The sequence below is a fragment of the Sus scrofa genome, chromosome 9 (assembly GCF_000003025.6).
Source record: "Sus scrofa isolate TJ Tabasco breed Duroc chromosome 9, Sscrofa11.1, whole genome shotgun sequence".
NCBI lineage: Eukaryota > Metazoa > Chordata > Mammalia > Artiodactyla > Suidae > Sus > Sus scrofa.
Window position 1 is genome coordinate 72,577,791 of NC_010451.4, and position 19,757 is coordinate 72,597,547.

The following is a 19,757-nucleotide window of genomic DNA, read 5'->3' on the forward strand; positions in this document are numbered from 1 at the left end:
TCACAATCTAATTTTATAGGATTTCCATCCCACACCACTTGCCCAAACTGTCTCCTTTGGAAACTGTAAGTTTTTCAAAGTCTGTGAGTCAGCTGATACTCTTTCTTAATCATTGAGAATCTCAATGCTATTTCCCACCTTAAAGTAAAAACAGAGTTGACTTGAAGCTTGCTGGAGGGCAATTTGGTTTAGCTAGCACAATTCTAAATATGCACATTACTGGACCTATAATTTCACTTCCAGAATTCACCATACAGAAATACGTGGACAGGGATTTCCTGTTGTGTCTCAGCATTAACGAACCCAACTAGTATCCATGAGGACGCAGGTTCGATCCCTGGCCTTGCTCCATGGGTTAAGGATCCGGCGTTGCTGTGAGTTGCAGTTTAGGTTGCAGATGTGGCCTAGATGCTGTGGTGCTGTGGTTGTGGTATAGGTCGGCAGCTATAGTTCTGATTGGACCCCTAGCCTGGGAACTTCTATATACCGGGGGTGCAGCCATAAAAAGACATAAAAAAAAAAAAGAAGAAGAAACATACTTGGACAAATGGACAGAGTATACCTGGACAAAGAAATACTTGGACAAATACTTCCACAAAATAAGCACAAGGATTTTACTACAATATTGTCTGTAATAAGACCAAAAAAAACCAACCAATCAACCAACCCCTAATGTCTACCAGTGGGAAATTAAATTATGAAATAAATGAGCTGACAATTATTCAGCAGTTTAAAAATGAGTTAGATCTGAATGAGCTGACATAACATATCATCATAAGATAAACTGAATAGGACAATGCACAGAAGAGTCCAGTGTACATTACAAGCCCATTTCTGTAAAAGAAATGGACAGAGGTATGCATAGGTATCTAAGTATTGGCAAATGTACCCTTTTGAATTTGTAATAAAGAAGATCTGGAAGTATACCCAAGAGGTTATCCTTGGGAAGCAGATTTTTGATGGCTGTATAGGAAAGACAATTTCATTTTTTATACTTCTGTGCCATTTGGTATTTTTGTCATCAGCTTATTTTACTTTGTGGTTAACTTTTTTGTTAACTTTTTTTTTTTTTTTTTTTTTTAAGTGCTACACCTGCAGTATATGGAAGTTCCCAGGCCAGGGGTCTGGTCAGAGCTACAGCTGCTGGCCTATGCCACAGCCACAGCAACGCCAGATCTGAGCTGCGTCTGCCACCTACACCACAGCTCATGGCAATACTGGATCCTTAACCCGCTGAGCGAGGTCAGGGATGGAACCTGCAACCTCTTGGTTCCTAGTCAGATTCGTTTCCGTTGTGCCACGATGGGAACTCCTAAATATTTTTTAAAGAAAGTAAGGCTAACTGGCATCTAGATCTCCTGTTACTCCTTCTCTCAATAATTTTGTTTCTGACAGTAGCAGGTAGAGTGAGAGATGGTTGGAGGCTGTGAGGCTCCCAGGTGCAGGCATTTGTAAAGTGGGCACACTGGGGAAGAGCTGCCAGGTGCAGGCATTTGTAAAGCAGGCACACTGGGGAAGAGTTGCCAGTGTGGATAAACACCGTATCTGCAGGATGGTGCCCAAGCGTCGCTGATTCAGGGACAAAGGTCAGGCAGCTGCATCAACCTCAGCGCTCCTGGTTTTACACCAAGGACCCTAACTTCTATAAGCCTCCACCCAAACTGGAAAAAATGGCAATGTAGGAGAGAGAAGACCAAGAAATCATTGAGCCTACATGGGTGGAAGGGCACTGACTCCTTCTCTCTCCTCTTCCTAAGAAATGGTGAGTTGTCTGTTCCTTCTTTATCTTTTAATCTGATAGTTTAGACCTGTGGTGTCCAATATGGTACATATGTCTACCGAGTACCTGAAATGTGGCTAGTGTGAATTGAGATGCACTGTAAGCATAAAATACACACTGGGGTTTGGTGACTTAGTATTGAAAAAGAATATACGAGCCATATTTTTTATGTTCATTCTATGTCAAAATAATAGTATTTTGGATATAGCATGTTTAATAAGCTACATTATTAAAATTAATTTTACCAGGGCTTTATTTTATTTTTTTGCTTTCTAGGGTTGCACAGATGAACGGATTAAGATGTGGAACATATACACAATGGAAGATGACTCAGCCATAAAAAGAACAAAATAATGCCTTTTGCAGCAACATGGATGGAACTAGAGACTCATACTAAGTGAAGTTAAGTCAGAAAGAGAAAGACAAATACCATATGATATCACCTATCTGGAATCTAATATACGGCACATACATATAGAAGAGTAACAAGCTCATGGATCTGGAGAACAGACCTGTGGTTGCTGAGGGGGAGTGGGAGGGAGTGGGACGGACTGGGAGTTTGGGGCTAGGAGATGCAAACTATTGCCTTTGGAGCGGATAAGCAATGAGATCCTGCTGTATAGCATAGGGAACATATCCAATCACTTGTGATGGAACATGATGGAGGATAATGTGAGAAAAAGAATGTATATAAGTGTATAACTGGGTCACTTGGCTGCATAGCAGAAATTGACAGAACAATGTAAATCAACTATAACAGAAAAAATAAAAACCTTAAAAAATAAAGCACTGAATTATAAGCTTATAAAAATTAATTTTACCTGTTTCTTTTCACTTTTTTTCATGTGGCTGCTATAGAATTTAAAATGATACTATAGTTCATATTCTGTTTTCTATTGGACAGTAATGGTTTAGACTTTCATAGACATTCCAGCTGGAATGTCTACATATTTAAATGTGTAGAAAAAAGGAATAGCAGGGAAAGAGGGAGGTATGTACACACATACACACACACACCCTGACAACTATTATACTGCTCTTCATGCCCGCCTAGCTTTCTAGTGTGTAGCGTGGCTCATGACAGCTCAGGGTACCTATTATAGGTCACACGGTTCTGTCAATGACCAGACGTGGGATCCTGGGGCAAGTCACTTGGGAGGATTAAACTGAACAATGTATGTCAAGTGCTCAGAAGCATCGCAAGGGTGTGTAATAGACTCTGTTAGCAGGGGGTAGCTGTGCTTGACATGGTAAGAGTTCCAGAAACGACCAAGCCACAGCTCTAGTCCAAAGCAAAGAATAGTAGAATCAGAGGGAACCTTGGACATTATCTACTTTCATGTTTTAAAACCTTTTTAAATCTCAAGTGCCCAGAAGAGAAAAAAGGTGAACTCCAGCTGCTCTGAATAAAGCTGAGGGGGAGCAAGAAGAGCTGGGCACTCCTGAGAAGCAAGCTGATGCCATGCACACGGTACCTTATCCCGGCTTCTCCCTTTGACAGATAAAGACATGAAGCTGCAGAGGGCGAGGGCTCGCCTCCAGTAACAGAGCCGGTAGAGGCAGGGCCTGAGCACACACTCAGGTCTCTGGTTCCTCATAGAGAACACTACTCTGCATCACACCACGGCTGCAGCCTCAGACAACTTGTGTGCACAGATGGAACAAGGCAGAAAAAAGCGGGACAGGTGCCCACGGAACATGGTGAGGGGTGGGGGGGGGTGTGGCGCCTGATGAGGGAGGCAGTAGGTCCCCTTTCCGAAGAGACAGCTTCTAGGTTTAGCTCTGGAAGATGAGAGAGGGAAGGTGGGCATCTGGGATAAAAGAAGCTCGAGGAACTCTAAGGAGGAAAACCTGAAGGCAGGTTTTGGGGCCAAAATGTAGGTCCCTTTCACTAACATAGAGCTACATCTTGCAGAATGTGGGTGATGGCCAGAATCAAGATGGGGCTTCTTCAAAAGCCCTTGAGGGGCCAAGGACCCTACACTGGATTTCACATGTCTTTGAAAAGGTTTACTAGTAGAAAGATTAATTTATCCAAAGTCCACAAATAGGTAGGAAACAGGAAAACAGGTTGGCAGGCAGACCCAAGATGCCAGACTAGAATGGCAAAGGGCTGGAGAACTGCAGAGTTGCCCCAACAAGGAAAAGCCCGGCCTGTTGGGGCTTCTGAAGACAAATACATGAAAAACAACAACAACAACAACAACAACAACAACAAACCAACAAACAAAAAACCCCCCAAAAAAATCAACAAACAAAAAGACCTCATGGTAGAGTAAGACAGACATCAAGAAGAAGAAAAATCAACATTGATTACATTAAATAGTACTACTCGTTTGTCCTTACTTAGAACTACCCTATAAGCATCATTCAACCAAGATCGGTTCTTTTCCTGGGTACCATTTTGGGTGTTTTCTCACTCAAGAAAATGCTTCTTTGGAGTTCTTCCCCTTTAGTGAGTTTTCTAAAAGAAAAAAAAAAAAAAAAAAAAGATCCAAGAAAACATCTAAGAAGAGACAAGAAAACTGAAGGTCCAGTGAGCGCCCTGGTTTTCACACGAGCGCTCTGACCTGACCCAAGGTGATGGGTTTCCTCTCACAGGCTAGGGTTGCCTTCTGGTGCCTTGGTGTTCAGGTCAGCTGGTCAAGGATCTCATTTCTCTGACGTCACTAAGAAAAGTGCTCAAATATGGGGAAACACCAACACAGGAACCAATGGGGACAGTGACATTTTAAAGATATCTGCTCATAGACCACTCTGCCACAAATGAGTTTCACTGTCAGTTTCTCAGCTACTGGGTGCTTAATTCATAGAAATCAATGACGACAAGCCTAAAGAGGCCACCACCCAGGAGGGGGTAGGGGGGAGCAGGGTATAACCATGAAGCCTTGTTTGTTTCCTTCTAACAGTAACTGTATTTGTTATGTTCTTGGTGGCATTTGGCATTTCTCGGCTAGGGATCAGTAGAGCTAGCAGCTCAGAACTTCTAAGAATTACTATCTGTTTACCACAATCTCCATATTCAAAGAATCAGCAGCATGTTTCATTTTTTAAATGTGCATTTTATTTTAATGACTTTGCCATCACTTGGAAAACCCCCTAACTTTCAAACCAGAAACAACAGTTCAGACTAGGATCACAAGGCAATGGATAGATTCCTGGAGAGTTAACAACTGTGAGTCTATTTTGCCATGAAGTTAAAAATCATTCTATCTCATCCATCTGCCCATCCCTCTGTCCATCTCATCCCAACCTTCAAGCTGGCTAGTTGTTACTGACCACATTTCATAGAAATGCTTTTTAGTATTAAAGCTTAACTCAAGGTGGAATAAAGACGGCTCACCTACCACTGAGAGCTAAAGGAGGAAAAGAAAAGACCCAGCTCTTAGCCATTTTCGTAGAACGCTACTGGAGGTCAGTGTGACAATTATTAAACCCAGATCATAATGACAGATGGTATTTAAACTCCCTGGCTCTTGGTCAACCATCTGCCGTAGGATTCTCTCTCACTCTCTCTTTTTGGCCACACCCTCGGCATGTGGAGGTTTCCGGGCCAGGGATCATACCCGGCCACAGCAGAGACCCAAAGGGCTGAAGTGAGAGCGCCAGATCCTTAACCAGCTATGCCACAAGAGAACTTCAAGATTCTTTTTACTAGTTCATATTTCCTAGGTATTTCATTTTAGAATAGAAGGCATGAGTCTCTTAACAATATCAGAGCAAACTGATTAGCCTTTCCATAACAGAAGAGATTGGAAATCAAAGCTATTAGCTGTGTGGTTTGGTTCTTGACCTCCCTAAAATATTACTTCTACATTGTAATAACACATAAAACATTATAGAAAAAAATATATATGGCCTAGTAGGTAAAAACCATAGCCAGAGCAGAAACATGAAAGAGTGGAAAAATCAAAGGTTATAAAGTCAGACAGACGGGGTTCCAATTCGGCTCAGCCACATAAGAGCTGTGTGCCCGTGGACATTATTTACACTCCTTGTGGAAGGCTCTAGTTGTCTTCTAGAAACGGATCACAGTCCTCAGAATGTGAAGGCCCAGGCCCTGCAGACAAGGGTTAACTCCCTTTGATTCTTTTTTTCTCCCTAGGTTATGGAGGACAGTGAGCCCTGATGATGTGTAAATGATTATTCCTCAATGGCTTTATATAAAAACTAGGATAGAACCTCTGAAGAAGGTTAATCCTAACTGGCTTCCCCTGAGAAACCTCCTTCCTCTCTGGAGACACTTGTCTTTTCACACACATTCACAGAACCCTACACGTCACACCATTGACCACAGCTTTGGTTAACTGACTAACTGTGCATGCAAGGCCTCTCTTCTGCACTGCAGTGGACGTTGGAAAAGGGTCTTGCATACAGCAGCCACTCAATAAGCTATTTGGGGAATGAACAAAACACCTGTATCCAACATGTGACATACTACGGGTGATACAGCAGATGATTTCAGGAGCTGACATGGACTAAGGTTTTTTGGTTTTTTTTCTTTTGTCTTTTTAGGGCCACACCCGTGGCATATGGAGGTTCCCAGGCTAGGGGTCTAATCTGAGCTACAGCCGCCAGCCTACACCACAGCCACAGCAACTCAGGATCCGAGCCACATCTGCGAGCTACACCACAGCTCACGGCAATGCCGGATCCCCAACTCACTGAGCAAGGCCAGGGATTGAACCCACAACCTCATGGTTCCTAGTTGGATTCATTTCTGCTGCGCCATGACAGGAACTCCCTTAAGTTATTTATTATTTATTTACTTATTTTCTTTTTAAATGACTTATTTTTTCCATTATAGTTGGTTTACAGTGTTCTGTCAATTTCCACTGTACAGCAAAGTGACCCAGTCACACACATATATATATACATTCTTTATCTCACATTATCCTCCATCATGTTCCATCATAAGTGACTAGCTATAGTTCCCTGTGCTATAAAGCAGTGGACTCAGTTTTTTAATTTTAAGGGTTATAGATATCTTTTGTGATGTTATACATTTTTGCTTAAGATGAGGCTAAATAAAAAGTAAATTAAGACAATAAAAAAAACAAAGTGAATATAGTTATCGTAAGAATATGGTAAAAACCATGAAGGTGTTAAAAGAGAGGACACAATTTGGAAACCACTGTCATAGCAACAAGGAGGAACCCGGAGTGGATATGTGCCAGGATTCCCGGATTTAGGATTAGTTAGCTAAGGCAATCAGGGAGTCTGCTTCCAGAATCCACAGCTTGTGAATTCTCAGCTGCACACTGTAACAGGTGGGTCAGCACTGCATTAGAAGTCAAGCTGGAAGCAGGATGAGCTGGTGGCTGGACCCCAGAACGCAGGAGCATAAGTGAGAAGCCTGGACATTCAGCTATCTGGGTATTAGCACAGGAAATACCAAACGTGAACTGAGCAGGAACAAGGGTCTGATCCCGTGGCTGTTTTCAAGGCCACAGCCAAACCGGCAGGAACCACCTAGGAGACAGGGCACCCGCCCCAGGAAGCGTGTATGATAGGCCCAGATGGATTCATGCTCCTTCAGCCTTAAAGGCACATGGGCCTGGATTCTGACATTGCTTCCCCCTCCAGTCTGTTACTTCTCAATTTACTACCTCTGTGCAAGGCTCCAAGAGAGGGGACACTTTCTCTTATGCACATATGAAAAGCCAGTGGGTCTCTACCCAACACATCACTTTCCCAGAAAAGTGAAGCAGACTGTTGCCTCTGCTATCATAGGACTTTCCTGAACCTCCAACACAGGGTCCCCCTTCCCAGACCCAATACTGGGGTCAAGAGATGGCTATTCCTAATCATCCTGGATTGGAGCACAGAACGAATTTTCCCCTAGAAAAAAATGTTGTCAACAGAAAATAAATTTTGATAAGTAATGTTTTATATTTGTTCCAAGTCACACAAGAGTCTCTGCAAGCTAGACTGGGAACCAAATTACCAATTATACTACTTCTCTAGTGGGCAAATGTTTCAATGCCATAAAATAAAAACTGAGGTTGCAATTGTTCCCTAAGAGGGGACCACCTATATTAAAAATATAGCACATCCCTTACTAGAGAAGGCTTAACATTACGTATCTTAAATTTCATCTTTCTTTTAACATATTCCAGAAAAGGGTGGGAATTATCATCAACTGCGACTGGTATTCAAATTTTGTACTACTGAAAAATTAGAGATTACCCTTCCTCACCCCTGCAACAAAAGAAGGACCGAATCTTTACCTCCGAGGAAAATCTAAATATATTAATGTAATTTCAGTAAATATTTCTTTAATTAACTATCCATGGTACCAAGTTATTTCTGGGATGACCTGGAATGACTGTTTTCCTCCCATACTGCAATATTCACAGTCAATTATCCCTGGTTCTGACCATAAGCCTTTAACCCAATATTTCCCACACTTGTCTGATGAAAAGAATGACATAATGCACTTTTTTTTTTTTTTTTCATTTTTGGCCGCCCCAGGGCATATGGAGTTTCCGGGCCAGGGATCAGATCCAAGTTGCAGCTGCAGCATCGCTGGATCCTTAACCCACTGTGCCAGGCATTGAACCCTCATCCTAGCGCTCCCCAGACACTGCTGATCCTGTTGCGCCACAGTGGGAACTCCCATGATGCACTGTGTAAAACAAGAGTGCCCAGTCCCAGCCCAATAATGAATCTGAATTTCAGGGAGAGGTCTAGGAGCTGCACATAGAAAGACCGCCCATTCCTGGCAGTTCTGTCACCAACCCAGCGCCTCTGACCTTGGAGGGTGAATGAGGATCACCTGGAGGGCTTGTGAAAACACAGGTTTCTGGGCCCAGCCCAAGAGCTCCTGCTTCAGTCCATCTGGGGTGAGGCCCAAGAGTCTGTGCTTCCAAAAAGCTCCCCAAGTGACGGTGACGTTGCTGGTCCAAGACCCACGCTTACAAACCACTTATTTAGCCTACTTGGCAAACACTGCAGCTGAATTCAGTATTTTTTTCTTCCGTCCTTGGTAGAAAAACACCATCAGACTCACAAGACTTCCTTTGGACTACTAACTCTCAGACTTTTAAGCTGTTTGATCGTAAGCAAATTTACTGCTGCATCTCAGTTATCTTCTATTGTGAGGAATAAAAAATCAGTGCGAGGGAAGAGGTTTGGTCCTGAATTGGCACCAGTGGCCTGCTTTAAACATCTGTGTACTTTGATCATCCTGCCATGATCCCCCGCTGGGAGCTATAGATGAATCTTTGCAGAGGTCTAGAAATGGGTCCCCCAATTTGTCACGTGCACAAAACTTGATTTAGTTAAAACAAACAAACAAGCAATGGCCGACTGCACCTTTAGCTACATTTTGAACATGTCCAATGGGAAAATACTCAGCTTCCCAACTCACATGTCCTCATGGAAATAAAAAGAGAAAACAAAGAGAGATTAGATTAGGATTAGGCTCTCTGTTTATTTCTGACCAGGCTGGATTCAGTACCCAGGTATGCATCATTTTCCTATCCGATCTTTATTATATTGTTTAGCTATTTCTTGTAAGTTGAAAATCAAACAAATGAGTCCAAGACTCTCAGAGTCAGAGGGTCCCTGGAAGTCCTCTCAGCACCCACTCATTCTAGGAACACCACTGAAAAAACCTCCAGTATGGAGTGGTGTAGTTTTGTGGACACCCATTGAGAATGCACTATTTTCAGGAACCCCAATCTTCTCTTCAGATAACACCAATCATTATTTTTTTCACCTTCTGAGCAAAAATCTTTACTTTTGTAATTTTAATATCTTTGGTCCTAGCTCTGCTCTCTAAGGACCTGGAACATGTCTAATCTCTCCTCCACATGACAGCATTGAAAGTATTCTGAAGTAGCACTGACATCCTTCTTGCCTATGCCTTTTCAATACACACATTCTTTTCTTCCCCCCAACTATTCCCACCATCGAAATTTCCATATACTTAACAGCCTTGGTCCTCCTCTTGTGGAAAAGTCCACCTATTTCCTCACTAAAAGAAAAAAACACCATGTCATGTTTATCACATCCTATCATCACCAACAAAGACAAAATACATTGTAACAAGAGTGAAGTCTTCCTTTCCAAACAGAGTTTCTGAGAGCTGGAAGCTATAGCTACACTAGCCACACTCTAAGGACTGAGAAGGTGGTTTCGGGACAGGCTTCGAAGGCGGAAGCAGGTGGATCTGGATGCTGTGACCCTACATGAAACAGATGCTAGGCTGCCACTTAAATTATCCAAGACCCAGAAAGTTTATTTCCAAGAGAGACAGAATGAAAAAAAAAAGGCATTTCTTACTTTCTACGAAACATTTCTGCAAATATGCAGCCAACACTCCAGAGGTCCACAGGGGTGGCGTAGCTGGACTGAAGCAAGACTTCTGGCGCTCTGTACCACAGCGTGACGACCTGCAACGGCAAACGGATCTCAGCGTTACTGAGGGAGGTGGCTTAAATTCCTCATCCCAGGGGGTTTCAGGCCGACACTCACCTCAGAAAACTCCTAAAATCACATGGGAACACTGAGATAGAAGAAATAAGTAACCAGGACTCCTTGGTGACAGTCCAGGAAATGACATCATCCCCACAACCTGGTACCCACCTCAGATTCTACTAGGATGATAAAAAAACAGCTGCAGAAAGCAAAGCAAAGGCTTAAAAGAAACCTTAACTTGGAAGTATTATCTTCTTAAAAGGGCTTTAAAAAAACAACACATGGAGAGTAGGTGACAGCAACGATTGCAGCTCAATTCTCACACCAGCATTATTTCGAAACTAGAAGGTGAGTCCAGTGGCTATTGGACGGGGACCCTGAAGTCTACAGAGCAACCAGGACAAGTGAGACTGTGGGGAATCAAAATAAAGCCCCCTTCAATGCCACTCTCTGCAGAAAACAAAAAACAAAGAACTTAGAAGAGAATGTGTAACCCAATTATTTATACCCTGTGTGTAAAAAGTCATCTAGAGGAAAGGATTCCAAAATGGGAAGTATCCCATTTCATTTAATACCGAGCAGTGTATAATAATAGATAAAGCAAACACAACTGCAATTGTTTCTTCAAGGTTGAGAGAGAGAGGTGAGGAAAACACATCATTAAGGCTCCAGATTTATAAGAGTATGTAGGGGTTCAAGCGATTCTTTTTTTGGGGGGAGCAGCTATTCTATGGATGTCTGAAATGAAGGTATATTGTTTCTTGCCAGAGAAGGAATTCAATACATAAATCTATTACATAAGCATTTTATATTATTCAAGGTCCTTTTTTATCATTACTTACTGTTTGTTTTACTTACTGTACTTTGGTTGATGTCTATCTAAATTTCCTGAAACTCTGCATTATGTACTTTGAAGCTATAGTACTTAGTGCATTAAGGTTGCAGTACCAATTCTCAAAAAAATGGCTGCAATCAATTTCTTTCTTATAGGCATACACTTCTCCTAACCAAGGCTGGAATTTGCTTCACCTTCCATTGATTCTGGCTGGGCCCTAGTGACTTGCTTGATCAACAGAATAGGATGGAATTAAATAACATCTGAGACTACCAAAGCTAGGTCATAGAAGCCTGGTGGCCTGGGCCTTTCTGAATGCTTGCTCTTGAGATGCTTCCTCTTGGAACCCAGCTGCCATGCAATGAGAACCCACAAAGCTTGTTCCCATCAACAGTGCCCCCTGAGCTCTCAGCTGAAAGGCATATGAGTGAGCCATCCTGGACAGTCCAGCCTGATTGGTCCCCTAGATAACTGCAGCCCCCTCCAATGTCACACATAGCAGAAGAACTGTCCAGGTGACTCCAGTCAATTCCCAGGATGGTGGGGGATAATAAAGTACTTACACATCCTTACAGCTTGCTCACATACAAGCCACACCACTGGCTCCACACCCTGACTGTGCATCAGAATCATCCACAGAGCTTTTCAAAAAACACAGGTGTCTGCGCCTTATTCATCCCTAACTGAATTATATCGCCATGGGTGGGGCCCAAGGAATTCTTCTTTTTCTTCTTCTTTTTTTTTGGGGGGGGGGTTAAACTTCGTTAAGTAATCCTATCCATTAATCTGTCGATGGACATTTAGGTTGTTTCCATGTCTTGGCTATTGTGAATAGTGCTGCAATGAACATAGGGGGTGCATGTATCTTTTTGAATGAAAGTTTTGTGCAGATGTATGCCTGGAAGTTGGGGTTAGTAGATGCAAACAATTGCGTTTGGTGTGGATAAGCAATGAAGTATATGCAGTTGCTGCTATATAGCACAGGGAACTATATCTAATTACTATATCTAATTATGTTCTGATGGAACATAATGGAAGATGTTATGAGAAAAAGAACCTTTATATATGTATAACTGGGTCACTTTGCTGTACGGCAGAAAATTGACAGAACATTGTAAACCAACTATAATAACATTTTAAAAAGTTATTATTAAAAAAAAAGTAACCCCATCCCTTGGCTAGGTTTGAGCACCACTCAATTACACAAACATATCCTCTAGCTCCTGCCTCCATGCTTTTGCTGACACTGTTCTAGTCTGGGAAGCTCTATTTTCTCCTCCACATAATGAAATTATGCATATCCTACAAAACTCGGCTTTGCCATCATGTCATCACCTCCCTGAACCCACTGCCACCTGAAAATCAAACCCTGGAACATAGCTCATAAAATGGGTCGCTCCAGAGGGCACAGACCCAACTTCATTCATCGTTATGTCCGTAAATGTCCATCACAATACTGAGCACATAACAATTGTGGTTCCACAAATATCAAGTTGATGATTTGAAGGCCATTATTCCTGGAAGATACCTGGGCAAAGTCCAACAATCAGTCAATCTCCCAAAAGAAGGTACTCACTACTTTTGCTAAGAAGAGTGTCCAATTCTGAGCCTAGTTTTTAGTCACATAATTTATTTCTGCTTCACTAATATTTCTAGCTGGAGGAACACTTCCCTAATTCCCTGATTCGCTGTAAACCAAAGTGTGGGGCAAACTGTCCATACAGTTGTAGTCCAGTGGTTTGGGGACATACACAGATATTGTGAGACCACTTAGTTAGCTTCTCACTTCAGTTCAAAGTCTAGCATCACATGAAACGAAAAGTTTAATCTGAATACAGCATAATTTGAGGCTGTTCTAAAGAGGCTATGTTTTCTGATTAATTACCCATTCAAAAACACTTTAGTAGAACCATCTTCATTTTCAGTACTTTAATATGATACTTACTATGATCATCAAATAAACATTTAGACAGCTAAAATAATAACAATATTGATAGTTAGGAAATTCCCTTCTATTCCTTTCAGAATAGTTACTATTCAAAATGGATAAGGAATTATTAGCAAATGCATTTTAAAATGTCTATTGGAGTTCCTGTCGTGGCACAGTTGTTAATGAATCTGACTAGGAACCATGAGGTTACGGGTTTGATCCCTGGCCTCATTCAGTGGGTTAAGAATCCGGCTTTGCTGTGGCTCTGTTGTAGGCCAGCAGCTACAGCTCTGACTGGACCCCTAGCCTGGGAACCTCCGTATGCCATGGGTGTGGCCATAGAAAAGACCAAAAAAAAAAAAAAAAAAAAGTCTGTTAATACTATTTGATCATTGCCTTTTATTCTACTAATGATGTATTAATTACATCAATAGATTTCCTATTATTTCTTTCTCTTCTTGGAATAAATCATTCCTAATCATGGTTTATTATTCTATTAATAGACTTTTGGAGTCAAACACTGTTAAGTAAAGGCAAAGGATAAATGACAACCTGGGAGAAAATATCTAAAACAAATTATATCAATAAAACAATACAACAGAAAAACAGATAAAAAAACATGAAAAGACAATTCACAAAAAGAAAGAAACCACCATAGATACACAATCTCATTATAAGAAAGGAAAGAAAGGAAAGAAGAAGAAAAGAGAGGAGGAAGAAATTCATCACAATAGGGGGTATCATTTTTGCCCGATTGGCAGAAATGGACAGAAAGACACTACTTAGGACTGGTTATGCTATGGGGACCCTGTATGTTTTAAACTGTAAAATTGGCACAATCTTTTTAGAGGACAATTAGAGAATGTCTATAAAATTAATAGGGCCCACGCCCTTGAACCAGAGTTCCATTTGTGGGAATTTATCCAATGGAAATATTCACACTAGTATACAAAGAGGCATTCCCAAGGATGTTTATTCCACAATAATTTTCAATAGGGGCATATTATTCAGCCACCAGAAAGACGAACCAGTTCTCATCCTTCCCACTCTTGCTCCGTAGAAAGATGTCCATCACACACTGTTGAGTGAATAGATAAGTTTTGGACAGTGCAAAGTATTTTCCAATTAAAAAAAAAATTTTTTTAGAGCTGCACCTGCAGTATATGGAAGTTCCCAAGCTAGGGTTTGAATCAGAGCTGCAGCTGCTGGCTTACAGCCACAGCAATGCCAGATTCGAGCCACGTCTTTGACCTACACCACAGCTCACGGCAACACTGGATCCTTAACCCACTGATTGAGGCCAGGGATTAAACCTGACTCCTCATGGATACTAGTCGGGTTCTTAACCTGTTGAGCCATGATGGGAGCTCCATTTTCCAATTTTTATTAACAGATTTTGTGTGGGTGCATAATGATCATTTATGCACACAAAAATGTCTGCCAGGATTCTACACACAGCCATTAAGTTTTAAGTGGACTGTTGCCACGGGAACAAGGCAGTGTGGGAGATGGAGAGTGGAAAGGAAAGGAGGGGCTGGGCAACAGTTTCAGAGGCGTGAGATCACTCAGCTGGTGTCAGGAAACACAGTTTATAGCTGAGAAAACAATTTCAGAGAGGTTGGGTAAATTGGCCAGAGTCACAAAGCCGACACGTGGAAGAGCTGATATTCTTCCAGATACCAGTTTGAACCCTGTGCTCCTTTACCAACATCTAACACAGCATCCTTCCCTCAGCATTTCAAAACACCTGTAAGTCAGCAGGCACACACGGACTGGTTGTAATTAAAGAAACAACAACAAAAAAAGAGATTTTAAATTTACTTTGAAAAAAAATTTTTTTTGTCTTTTTGCCATTTCTTGGGCCGCTTCTGCAACATATGGAGGTTTCCAGGCTAGGGGTCGAATAGGAGCTGTAGCCACCAGCCTACGCCAAAGCCATAGCAACTCGGGATCCAAGCCACATTTGCAACCTACACCACAGCTCACGGCAATGCTGGACCCTTAACCCACTGAGCAAGGTCAGGGATCGAACCCTAAACCTCATGGTTCCTAGTTAACCACGGAGCCACGACGGGAACTCCACTTTGAAATATTTTTTTAGTGTGAACTTTTTTTTTATCTTCTTTGGACTGTACCCTTGGCATATGGAGGTTCCCAGGATAGGGGCTGCATCGGAGCTGTAGCCACTGGCCTACACCACAGCCACAGCAACACTGGATCCGAGCTGCATCTGCAACCTACACACCAGTTCACGGCAACGCCAGGGATTGAACCTGTATCCTCATGGATGTTAGTCAGATTTGTTTCCGCTGAGCCATGAAGGGAATTCCTAATGTAAACTTTCAGAAGTGATTACTAATCTCAAGAGTGCACCTACCCTTTATTAAAAGAAAGGTTTAAGAAAAATCTTTCTATAACTTCAAAATTCACTTCTGAACTACAACAGTGCCCTATGTGGTATGATGTCTATGTGTCAAATTCCCATTTGATAACTTCAATGAAAACTAAGATTTAAAAATCTCTTTGATATCCCTAAGATCTCTGCTTGGTCTCTGTGTAAATCACCGTCACAAGGTGAGAGGAATTAGATCCATTCATTAGGTTTATATTTACATTCTATCTGAACTATCAGCATTTGTCTAAAGAAACATCTTTTTGGTTTAATCCTTGTGGAATTCAACATGCTTGAATTCCAAGAAGTACAAACTGTATATTTCTAGTTAATTCTCTAAGAAAATAACCCCAACACTGCCTGAAGCCTCCATTTAAAGTAAAAAATTACTGCCTTTTGCAACAGATATAAATCTAATAGTTGTTTCCTATTTATGTAATATTATCTCATGTATCAAGAGAGCTTCTTCAGTTTTAATTTGCTAATTTATGTGGCCACTCCACGTTCTATGATCCAGAGTTCTCCAACCCTCACTTTAAGTTGCTGTAATTTAAAATATCTCAAATAATGACAATTTCTGTAATTTCATGGGATTTCAAATATAGACGTTCCAAACTTTTGAGCACAAACTGTAACAATTTTCCCTGGTGGTAAAATATAAATCTTGTTTCCTTAGGTATTATTATAGTTCTGTGCCTCTAAAAACTTCTGCTGGAAAACTGGCCTAACTTAAAACCAGTTTAAATCACACATAAACAGGTTAAATTTTATTTGCAGGTTTTATAAAGAATGGACAAAACTGGTAAAAATGCTTCAAGGTTATCGTGCATGAACAGGGAAAGTTCTCACGAGGTAAACAATTAACGTTTACCTGCATGTTCTCTAAGTTTAATAGTTCTGCATATCCTCAAAAACAAAAGGTCTATTAAAAGATATGTTGAGGGAAGCAATGAATGCAATGTATAAAGATCGACATTTAGAAAACTATGACAAAGGTGGCTTCTAATGATAACAACGCAGTTGTCTACTAAGCAAAGATAACAATAGGAACTATGGACAGAGTTCGGTGGTTGGAGCCAGCTGGAACCAAAGCAAATATGATGTTTATTACAATCATTACATGTATTAGCAGCTTCTAGAGGTGCTGAATGGATCTGGCAACAGGAGGGGGAGTGGAAAACAGGGGGAGTTCAAGGATATTTACACAAGGGGATGTATCTGTTTAAACTGCTTTGATCTCTACGCACATTTTTTTTGAAACAGTTCAATAACAGTGTAAGATAAAGTAGAGCCAAGGCCAACTCTGACTCAAAATACATGTAAGAGTAAACCACTCTAACTTAGTATTTAACAGTCTCACTCTCTTTTTTTTCCAGCTGCACCCATGGCACATGGATGTTCCTGGGCCAGGGATCGAACCCACATCACAGCAGCAGCCTGAACCACAGCAGTGACAACATTGAGTCCTTAACCTGCTATGCCACCAGGGAACTCTGATTTAATAGTTTTTATTCATGTATCCTTTCACCAATATCCTAAAAAGTTTGCAGCTGTTATTAGATGGCTACATGCTCCAGGCGCAGAAAAGCACAGTATACACGTGGTGCTGGACATCTTCCTTTTGCCTCTCTGGTTGGTCTCTGTCTTCAGAGGAGGATCTGCAGCCACCATTTGTCTCTGTCCCTTACTGGGTTTGGCCAATGGGAAGCCTAGGCAGGAGTTCAGAGAGGAGGACGAGTGAGGCTGAGTCTTTTTAACTCCTCGACTTCTTCCCAGCAAGGCCGTCCAGAGCTGGTAGTGCTGCTATCACAAAGGCAGCATGCATCCAGAGCTGCCCACTCCACTGGACTCCAGGAACTGCTTCCCACCTTCCTTCACGCCTGGGAATGGTATCAGCCTGGCTGAAACCAAGACTCAAGATAGTGCCATTCACTGGGCTTCCCCTACACCCACTTCTTCGTACATCTTGTCTCTGTAAACAAACCTTCCTTGAATTGTCTTATTTTGAGTGTGCCATCAATTTCCTGTTGGGACCCTGACTCATACGTCTAGTTTGTAGATGAAGAAACTAATGTGGGTGGCAACTTTTTCTCAGTTTTCCTATCTGTCAAAGAGGACGTTTAGCCAGTATGATGTGTAAGGTGACCTCTGTTAGCAGTTGAAGAGTCCCTAAATGATGTGGCAATGATAATGAGGGTTTTAAAAAGGCATATACTGCACAGAACCAAGAACTCTATCTCCGGACATCCTTACTGGCCTTTGATTTAGTAATTACTTATGGGGTATATGGTGTGGGGACATTCTTTTTCCTGGGCTCACTTCAACAAGTCTCAAATGCAAACTTCTATAATGGTTTCTGAGATATATAGATATAATCCCTAAAATAACTCAAAATTTTTGTATTACTAAAGTCAAGGCTTTCTAAGCTATGCTCTAAGCTATTTATTTGCTTCCTATCAGTAAAAAACGCTCTACTATGTTATGTTTTTCCCTCCAGAAGACTTGAAAAATGAAAATCAACATTAGTGGCTTTTTTTGGGGGGGTGTCTTTTTAGGGTTGCACACGAGGCATATGTTGGTTCCTAGGTTAGGGATCGAACTGGAGCCACGTCTGTGACCTACACCACCACTCACGGCAATGCCGGATCCTTTAACCCATTGAGGGAGGCCAGAGGCCAAACCCCTGTCCTCATGGATACTAGTCACGCTTGCTACAGCTGAGCCACAAAGGGAACTCCAGTGGTAACTTTTCACTAGCTTTTCCTAAAAGGTCTAAAAATTCAGTTCTTTAAAATTATACACTTAAGATGCTATAAACCACCAGATTTTAATTCTGCCCAGCACAGTCTTGTTATTATAAGGCCAGTTAAATGGAGACTATTAAAAGAGTTAAAATACCAAAAAAGGCTAACACACAAAGTACTTTGAAACAAGTAATAATGGAATCATCTCAGGTGGACTCATGTATAACCTAAAGGCCAGAAAGAGATTTCTTTTTTTTTTCTTTTTAGGGCTGCAGCCGTGGCATGTGGAAGTTCCCAGGCTAGGGTTGAATAGGAGCTGCTGCTGCCGGCTTATACTACAGCCGCAGCGATGCCAGATCTGAGTCATGTTTGCGACTTACATAACATTTCATGGCAAGGCTGGATCCTTAACACACTGAGTGAAGCCAGGGATTGAACCTGCATCCTCTTGGATATTAGCTGGGTTTGTTACTGCTAAGCCACGACGAGAACTCCAGAAAAAGATGTTTTGATACATGACCAAAAATGGCTGAGGTCTTCGTAAAAATAAGATTGTCAATATTGAGCACTGAGCTGATAATGATCCTGGCCTCTGCTGTACCAGCAGGAGGGCTGTCCCTCCTTCCAAAACCTCAGCTCTCTGGACTCACTTGGGGCCACTGGCTCCCATTTAGAGGTGCTGATTTCCAACCACCTGGCCAGTGCTTCTGTGGTTCTCTCTGTGGGACATTCTTTCCTTGAGTCTCTGGCAGTGTGAATTCTCACATATCACTTCCTTCAGGAAGCCTTTCTTGATCTCCCAGCTGGAAGTGATTGCTCTTCCCTGAGCTTCCACTGCACATCTACAGTTCTTGACCCTTTTCATTTTGCATTACAGTCATTTGATTCATTGGCCACAGTGTATATATAGTGTCATGCATGGAAGGTGCTCAGTAATTGTCTGATGGTTGGATACCTAAATGACCATGAGAACTAACTCCCAAGGGTAGTGCTGATGGTGGACAGAGGGAGTCCTCTAGCCTGGAGAATATGGGGAGAGCAATGTCTAATAATAACTGAAGACTTCTGAAACTGAAGATGATTCAAAGAACTAGAGATATTCCATGCTCTTGAATTGGAAGAATTAATATTGTTAAAATGGCCATACTACCCAAAGCAATTTACAGATTTAGTGTGATCCCTATCCAATTACCAGGACATTTTTCACAGAACTAGAACAAATAATCCTAAAATTTATATGGAACCATAAAAGACCTAGAATTGCCAAAAGCAATTCTGAGGGAAAAAAACAAAGCAGAAGGCATAACCCTCCTAGACTTTAGACAATCCTACACAGCTAAAATAATCAAAACAGCATGGTATTGGCACATAAATAGAGAGCCCCAAAATAAACCCACATACCTAGGGTCAATTTTAACAAAGGAGATAAGAAAATACAATGGAAAAAAGATAGTCTCTTCAATAAATGGTGTTGGGAGAGTGGGACAGCCACATGCTTATCAATGAAGTTAGAACACACCCTCACACCATGCACAAAGATAAACTCAAAATGGCTTAAAGACTTACATATAAGACATGACATCATAAAACTTCTAGAAGAGAATATAGGCAAAACATTCTCTGATGTAGATCATACCAATGTTTTCTTGAAT

General features: G+C 41.5%; 1 long non-coding RNA gene across 4 annotated transcripts in view; it reads right to left on the reverse strand.

The window, feature by feature from the left end:
• The window catches only part of CDK6, a 254,774-nt gene that overhangs the window by 66,933 nt on the left and 168,084 nt on the right, over positions 1-19,757 (reverse strand). For all 4 annotated transcript variants that reach the window (XR_002347034.1, XR_002347036.1, XR_002347035.1 and 1 more), the window contains exon 5: positions 10,070-10,179. This is a non-coding gene — a long non-coding RNA (cyclin dependent kinase 6). The remainder of the gene's footprint in view (positions 1-10,069; positions 10,180-19,757) is intronic.